Source organism: Panicum virgatum, chromosome 9K, assembly GCF_016808335.1.
Source record: "Panicum virgatum strain AP13 chromosome 9K, P.virgatum_v5, whole genome shotgun sequence".
Taxonomy (NCBI): domain Eukaryota; kingdom Viridiplantae; phylum Streptophyta; class Magnoliopsida; order Poales; family Poaceae; genus Panicum; species Panicum virgatum.
This window is the reverse complement of record NC_053144.1, coordinates 61,716,139-61,725,121: the sequence shown is the minus strand read 5'-3', so window position 1 is coordinate 61,725,121 and position 8,983 is coordinate 61,716,139.

Here is an 8,983-nt window from a genome sequence, read left to right as displayed (position 1 = left end):
GACCTATACTAGTATAGAACTCATGGTACCTAAGGGTGATGCATCTAAGGTTCCATTCAACTCCTATGACTTTAATGCACAAGAATATATATATATATATATATATATATATATATATATATATATATATATATATATATACATTTATAATGTTACATAATTTGAAATAAAGGTTATGCATCGGAGCTTGCCTGGGGTAACACTAAGTCAGTGTTAATGCTATTAAGGCCTTGGACCCTTCCGACCTTGGGCCGGGTCTTTGGTTGCTTCAGCGGGTCCTTCCATCTTCTGGCGATATTCGTCGAACACCGTCTTGTGGGTTGACTCCAACACCGCGTACTTCACGTCCACACGTGTACATCTAGCGTACCTAAATGAGGTGCAATAATGCATATGCATGAATATATATGAAATGCCAATTAATGCACATGCATATGACACAAATTGGTGCAACTAAAATTTCCTACTTACAAAAGAACCATACTCAAACTGAACTAGCTGGCGGACTGTCCGCTATGCGGCAGCGGACTGTCCGCAGCTCAACCTTGTCGACCTACCAGAACTAGCAACATTTCTGGGTAAACTTAAAACTATACTGCGGACTGTCCGCGATCCAGTATCGGACTGTCCGCAGTTCAACTTTGCCAACCCACCAGAACCCACGACGTCTCTGGATGAATTTCAAAACTCTCAGGCGGACTGTCCGCTCCCTATTAGCGGACCGTCCACAGTTCACTCTGCGAATCCACCCGAGCCAGCGACGTCTCTGGACAAATTTCTAATCTTACCGGCGGACTGTCCGCTCTCCAATAGCGGACCGTCCGCAGTTCAATTCTGTGAAACCATCAGAGACAACGTCCCTGGACAACTTCTAAAATGACCTGCGGACTGTCCGACCCTCGTAGGCGGATTCCTGTCTTTTGACACCGCGCGACAGGTGGCAGCATGCGCGGCGGCAGCGGCGGCGGCGGCGGCCGTTGACCAGCGCCGGCGGCGCACAACGGAAGGGGAAAAAGGCCGGGGAGCACAAATAACTCACCACGAATCTGTAACGTCCCGAAAACTCACCAAATTAAATCATGCGCTAAAATTGTTTCTCGTCATTGAGCTCGACCCCTCCTTAAAACTCTAACCCCAGCTTTCCGGGAACCTCCCTGTTCCGGTCTTCCGATCCCCGAAGGACCTGACCCGACACCCGTATCCAGCACCCTGTTTCTCCCTCGACCCGCGCGTCGTGCTCGCACGCGCCCAGGCGCCGCGCGTGGCCGACCGAGCGTCGGTGACGCCGCGAATCCCGCTCTCTCTTTCTCTCTTTCTCTCTCCCTCCTTTCTTTTTCTTTTTCTCTTTTCCATTTCTTCCTCCCTTTTTTCTTTTCCTTCCTTTCTTTCTCTCCTTCCCTCCTCCTCTGCCGCGCGGCCCGACCGCGCTGCCCCTCCCCGCTCGGCCTGCTCCGCTCCGGTTGACCTGGGCCCCCCTTCCTCTCTCTCTCGCTTCCCGCTCGGCCACTCCAGCGCCGCCCCTCTTTCCTTCCCGCGCGCGCTGCTGGGCAGCCCGCTGCCGCGTGCGCACGCCACGCCGCGACGCCCCCGAGCCGTGCGCCCGCACGCACGCGCTCACCGTGTCAAGCCGTGCCGCGCCATGGCCACCTGCCCCGCGCCACGCCGTGGCCATCGGCCCGCACGCCGCGACGCGCGCGCACCTGCACCACCCCCGACCTGCCCGTGCACGCACACGCGCACACGAACGCGGCGCTCGGCATGGCGCGCCGCGACGTCGCTCGACCCGCCACCGGCCGCCCCCGCGCACGCGCGCCCGGCCTCTGCTCGCTCGCCCCGCACGCCATGCTCCACCCCCGGCCCGCGCACGTGCCATGCCCGGGCTCACCACGGCGCCGACCGCACCACGCCACTGGGCCAGCTCGCCCTGCCCGCCGCGCCCACCGCCGTTGACGCCCGCACACCGCTGCCGCATGCCACCCGCAGCTGCCCAGCACGACGCCGTGCCGCCCTCGCCAAGCTCCCACCTCGCTGCAGCCCTCTCGCCGGCCGAGCCTGCCCTGCTGCTGCCGTTTCAACGCCGCCGTCGCCTCAGCAGCAGGCTCGCCGCTGTTCGGGTTGACGCCGGGCTACCACACGTCAACGCTGCACCGCCACGGCGACAAGACCACTCCGGCAGCGCCCTCCCCACACCATTAACGCCGCCCTCAGAGCTGCCTCGCCGGCGTCGCCCCGCTCTCACCCCCCCACCGCCTTGGTCGCCTATAAAAAGGGGCCGCGGAGCACCCCCGAGCTCCCCCGCCCCCACCACATCCAACTCTGCCACCCCAGCCCTCCTTTTCTAACCTGCAGCGCCGCCGCTTGCCATCACCGCCGCCGGCCACCGCGGAGCACCCCTCTCCACTACTCCTCGGCCCGATTTGAGGTGGGTTTGGGCACCACCGAGGCCCACTAGTGCTTCCCCCTCCTCTTGACCGCCGCCGCCCCTCTGGGATACCAGTCCAGGGCCGCCATCGCCGCCGCCGCCGACCGCAGTGGCCGGGCCATCTCAGGCCGAGCTGCGGCTGGGGATCGACCCCGCAGGGCCCCCTCCTCCTTTCCCCTCTACCCCGGGCCGCCGTCGAGGCCCAGAGCGGCCGAATCGGCCGCCGCCGACGAGCGCTCTCCCTCCCCTGTTTCCCAGCGCGGTGGAGGAAGGGGACAGGGCAATATGCCCAAAACTCCCTAGCTTTTCCCCTATTCAGTAAAGAAACCCCCCACCATTTGACCTTTTTGCAAAAGAAACCCTAGCTTTTATTATATTTCAAAGCAGATCCTCCCACCTTATGAAAATATTTATAAATAAGCCCCTGACTCTTTTAGATTAACCCAAGTAATTTCTAAAATACAAACCAAGCCCCTGCCTTCTTAAATTTAATTACAATTAGGCCCCTGGACCCTGATTTAACCCCTAACCCTTTATGTAACCTATCATTTCATGCGCCAAACGACCTCGGATCAACCTAAAACTTTACCACACCTCTCATAACATAGTTTTTACCATGCCATTAGGAACACACCCAAAAAATATTACTCCATGCCCCATATCTTATGTGTTCCCGATTCGAGCTCGGCGTTAAATCTTTATTTTCGGTGTATTGATTGTGTGCTTGTTTGTATGCGCTGTAGACCACGGAGTGAACAAAGGAGAGCCCGTTGACGAGCAGTGCTGTGAGCAGGTGAACGAGGACCCGTTCCGCGACCCCGAGCCCGAAGGACAGGACATCCCAGAAAGCTTTGAAGACGGCAAGTTCAATCCCATCCTTTGATGCATGTTTTTGTCCTAGATTTTATAAACACAACCCAATGGCCTGCTTTATAAAATTGCATATGTTTTGCTTGCATAAAAACACGGTTGGATAGCCACCCCTTGATTTGTGATGACCATTCCTTGACCACCTAGATTAATGTCTGATTTTGCTTGGACGTTAATCAATATTAGAACGCTTAGGACTTTACTCATAATATGATTTATAAAGAAAATGTGTGCGTATGTGGGATGGGATAAATGTGGCGTTTTGTAAAGAAGGTTTAGATGGGATGAAGGGCATTTCTACGGATTTGCCATTTGGTGTGCTCGTGCCAATGTGGCAGGGCAAGGAAGGGAGATATCCATCCTGTCGTGTCTAAGGACCGAGTTGGTGTGTCATCTCACCTAACTCCACTCTCGTGCAAACCACTCGACCGTTGAATGGGCAACGGCTTAGCATAAATCCCACTAGTTAATTTGATAGCCATCAAGAGAGCTGAGAGCAACGACTGACCAAGGAGAAGGGATAGGCTCAGTGTGACTTATACCCCAGTTATACCTAAGTGAACGGTCGATGACCCCTTGGTGTATCCCGTGATGGCTAGTCAGGTCTAGCTAAGGTGGGTAATGGCTATGTCAGGATCTACACCGACACTTCGGTGCTCGTGTTGTGGTAACCGTTTGTGGGTAAAGTTGCACACCTCTGCAGAGCTAAGAATCTATTCAAATAGTCCGTGCCCACGGTATTGGGCGAGTTACGGTGTGGACACATAACTAGTGTTTCTTGGGATGGGATGGTGCGAGTTGTTTTGGAATTGTGTCCGGCAGTTGTGCCGTGTGCTACGATGGACGGGGAGTCCGGTAGCAGTTTAAAACTTAAACTCCGTGTTACTCAAAACAAAACTATTTTTCTGAAATGTTTTCTGCTAAATAAACCCCTGCATAAAATTTAACTTTCTGCAAATTAAACCGTAACCTTATCCTTGATATACCTATGCATCTTATTCTGATATAACCCCCTCCGTGGGTGTGGTTGGACTTGCTGAGTACGTTTGTACTCACCCCATTCTTACTTTTTACAGAGGAAGACCCAGACTTCGTACCAGACGACGCTGAGTAGAGTTATCGTTCTACACCCAACCTTGCCTGTGGAACCGGCCCTGTCGAGATGCCTTCGCTGTCGCAGTACTCTGAGCCCGAGTTAGACCCCATGTGGGTTGCAGTATGGTGTTATGTCGTAGCTTGGCTACTTATTATCATTATCTGTATCGAGTGTCCTCCAAGGTTTGTACGGTTATGAACCATCTGATGTAATAAATGTGGCATTAGCCTCCTGGGACTGGTGTTTTGTATCACATTTAAGTTCTCTCTTATGAGGGGACGCTTCAGAATCCATTCTTGCGGTCTGTTCGGGCAGAGGATGACCGGAGAAGCGGATCGACGGTGGAGCAAAGCTTCAAGCGGGCTCCAATTGTGACCAGCGGTGGCGGGGGCGATTCCGGCCAGGAAGGAGCTGGCTGGGGGTTGGGGAAGGTAGAGGAGGTGCTGGGGAAGGTGCTCGCGCAAGGAATCGAAATATGGTGGCCGGAGGAAGGAGATCGAAGGGAGGGGGCGACGGTGGAGCGAGCGGACGAGCTCCGCTCGTCTCTGGTCGATGTGAGGAGAAGAAAGAGGAAATGATAACCGGGGCCCACAACTAGATAAATATCTGGGTGTTACCAAGGCGGACCGTCCGCCGCTCCAGAGCGGACCGTCCGGAGTTTGCTGGGTGTTACATCCGGATCCGAGTTCTAAATCAGCAATGCGTTTCATAGTGTGTAAAGAAACATATCGGTAGGTTTCGCGTCGATCCTTTGAGGGTATCATTTGTTCAGATACGCAAATAATCTACTCGCCAGCTGCTGTTGACAGGAACCAACAACTCTGGGAGAGTGGCCTTTATCAGATCAGAGAGTCATCGATGAAACAAAAGGAACTAATCAAGCAGATACAATTTTTAGCTCGGTAGATTGTTAACCCCATATAGCTTCCATCTAGCAAAGTTCAATTGGATTTTTGTTACTAATCATGTAGTATAAGAGAAAACTTCAGAATTGAGGACTGGTTGCCCCAGTTGATCCCATTTTTTAAGAAATCATGGGCATTTGGTCATTTTCTTGGGATTTAAAGTGCTCAAACACCACACCACATATTAATTCTTATGGAGCTCATATTTAATCGGTTCAACCTGCGAGCTGTTGACCATTTCCGTAACGCTTGCATGGTCTGAATCAGCAAAGGCCATTTAAGCTTTTTTGCAAGTAACAATTGTTAATGCAGTGCCAAAGAAAAAGTCCAGGTATCTTACTACACAACATAAAACATTCGGCACGCCTTTGTTGGTCATCCACTGGTTTGGACATTTTTCTTGAGTTTCATTCAAAGTGCTCGTATCGTATATGGACACGGACGTACACCAATGCAGTTTCTTTCTTTCTTTCTACTGAACGGAAGTTATGTGACCACAGAGAGCCCCTCACATGCCTCCAACCAGGGCTGCGTTTAGATCCGTAAAATGGTGGTAAAAAGAGTTACATCGGACATTGTAGCACACTGTAGCACTTTTCGTTTGTTTGTGGTAATTTTTGTCCTACCATGACCTAGCTAGGCTCAAAAGATTCGTCTCGTCGTGTACATCAAAATCATGCAATTAGTTTTTTTATTTATCTACATTTAATGCTCCATGCATGTATAGCTGTCCAAACGTGCCGGCACGGCACTACACGGCTCGGCCCGTGCCAGGCACGGCACGGTCTGACACGGCACTAAGTGGCACGGCAAACTAGCCGTGCCGTGCCCAGTAGTGCCACCGTGCCGGTGTCAAGGCACTAGCACGACACGGCTAACACTTTGTCGTGCCGTGCCAAGGGGCACAGTAGTGCCAGTACCGGCACTAGCACTATAGTGCCAAAACACATCATTCAACTCTAAATTTCAAGCACTTTCAAGTTTCAAACATATAGAAGTAAATAACAGATAAGAAATTGAACTGAATCAAACTCAGACACAAATCAAACTCAAACAGTTAACAAAAAATCAATTTTATTAGGAGCTTGTGCAATGACTGCCTCATTAAAAACCTCTCTAGGTAAAACTCACCCTTGTGAGAAACCCTAGAGAGGGAAAAAGAGTACAGCCAAGCTCCAATTAAGTAGTTCATTACATCACAGTTCAAACTTAAAGTTCTAGAGTCCAAGTCCTAAATATTACAGGCCATTACATAAATGATCATGAATCAAGATAAAGTTCTTCAAAAGCTTCCTCAAGCTCCTTGTCCTCCACATTCTGTTGCAGTCTTGCTTTTGCAGCCTCCTAGTCTTTGATGCAGGTCAGCATCTCCACCATTTCAGGCTTCAAACTCCTTCGCCGCTCCTCGATAATCCTGCCAGTCATACTAAAAGTGGATTCTGAAGATATGGTAGACACATGAACAGTTAAGATATCTTTAGCCATGATTGACAGTATTGGATATGTAAGTTTGTGTTGATGCCACCAATCCAAGATGTTAAAGTCATCAGTTAGGTGGTTTACAGTGTCACAGTCCAAGTAGGACACAAGTTCAGAAGCATTAGAAGCTGATGATCTTACTGGATATGTAAGCAAAGGTATGTCCCTCCAATACTTATTATATTTGTCTATCATAGGTTGCACCACAAATCTGATGTGCACATCATTAGCATAGTTTTTTAGGTGCAGAGAAATCTTAACAAGATAATGAATCATAAGTGGAGATGTAGGATAGTACACACCAAACAATGTAACAGTAGCATCATAAAACAACTCAAGAAAGGATAGCACTTTTTGTGCCATCATCCAATGATCCTTAGTTAACAGCAAAGGCTCACCTTTATCCCTAGGATATTGAGCTTGGATGAAAGTAGTGAAAGGGGACTTATGAGGAAACAGATGTTTAAGCATTAGGTAGGTAGAATTCCACCTAACCTCCATGTCCAATTGAAACTTTCTAGGCCTAACACCAGTTGCAATGTAATAGCTTTTATATGCAGCAATCCTCTGATTAGATGAATTTAAAAATAATATTGCAGTTCTAAATGTTTCTATCAAAGGCTTAAGAGTAGTTAGTGCCTCCTTGACAATTAGATTCAGAATATGACATGCACAACGCTGATGCAAGAATATAGAATTGACTGCATTGTTTAAACTAGATGATGCATACTCTGATTCATCAATTACTTCAAGACCAAGGTATTTAGACAGAATAGGTTTCAGTTTATGCATGGCTGATGCATTAGACGATACATTGTCCAAAGTAACAACAAACACCTTTTCAGACAAACCATAATCAGCAAGAATAGATGCTACACGGTCAGCAATATTTTGTCCATTGTGAGACACATCAATAAGAACCAGACCAAGCACCCTCTTCTCTAGTTGCCAGTCAGAGTTTATGTAGTGAGCAACAACACTAATGTAATCCTCTTTGGCATTACCAGACCAAATGTCGGAGGTTAGACACACACAGTTAACAGAAGTAGTAAAAGTCTCAACAAGTTTAGTCTTGCAATCAGTGAAGTACTTCAGTATGTCTCTAGAGGTGGTTTGCCTAGACACTTTAGTATATTTAGGATTGTGAGCATTTTTAATGTACTCGACAAAAGCCTCAGATTCACTAAGAGAGATAGGAACATCAAGTCTAGCAATCAATCGAACAAGTTCAGTACGAGCGCGCATAGGACAGTAGTCCCAAGTACGCATACTACCATCAGAAGTAAAAGAGATTTGAGACTGAGACATGCGATCCTTTTCACGCTTCTTAACGCAAACTAAAATGTGCCGGGATAAGTGACCAGTGCCACCACTAGAGAAAGTAGAGTAGACCTTAGAGCAGTGAAGGCATCGAGCTCCATACCTGACCGTCTTACCATTGATTTCCTTGAATAGTTTCTCATAGTCAGCCCAGACAGGAGAGGTAGAGGGGCGTGGGCGCTTGGCGGTGTTACCGTCAGGTGCAGGTGGTTCCTCAACGTGTTCGCCGTCGCCGTCGACGGGAATAGCATCATCAGCGGTTGCGCCGAATAGGGCCGCGCGGTCCTTGTCCATGTTGTCCTCGTCGTCATCTCCGGCCAAGCCGCACAACCGCCGCTCCTCGTTCATGCCCACCTCCACCGTCTCTTCGTCAGATCCGGCCATGCTCAAGCGCCAGTGACCTGGTTCCTCAACAGCTACAATGCAACACAGAAAAGAACAGGGGTTAGGGTTAAATCTTGGAGAAGAAACGGTACTGGATGACTGGATCTAGGATTAGGGTTAGGGTTTGGGACTTACCTTTGTAGCTGGAGCACCAGGTGCACCGGCGACGTGGATGAAGCACGGATCCAGCCCTCCGCTTCCGACCCTGGTTCCTCAACGGATCCCTTCTACATCTACAGAAGAACTGAAGAAGTGAGTGAGAGTCTGAGACTGAGAGAGAGCGAACGAGAGGGAGAGGATTCGTTTCACTTATGCTAGATCCGGATCCGGAGCACCAGAGTCCGGCGGCGGCGATGGCGACGGAGATGACGAGGAGGACGACAAGGATATGAGGACGCTACATGGTCTGTGCGAGATCGAGATGATGGGTCTCCAAGGCTGTGCCGTCTGCTAGTGCCGACACCAGGCCCCGGCCTCTCACCGGAGCTCAGGAAGACGAGGGGAGAG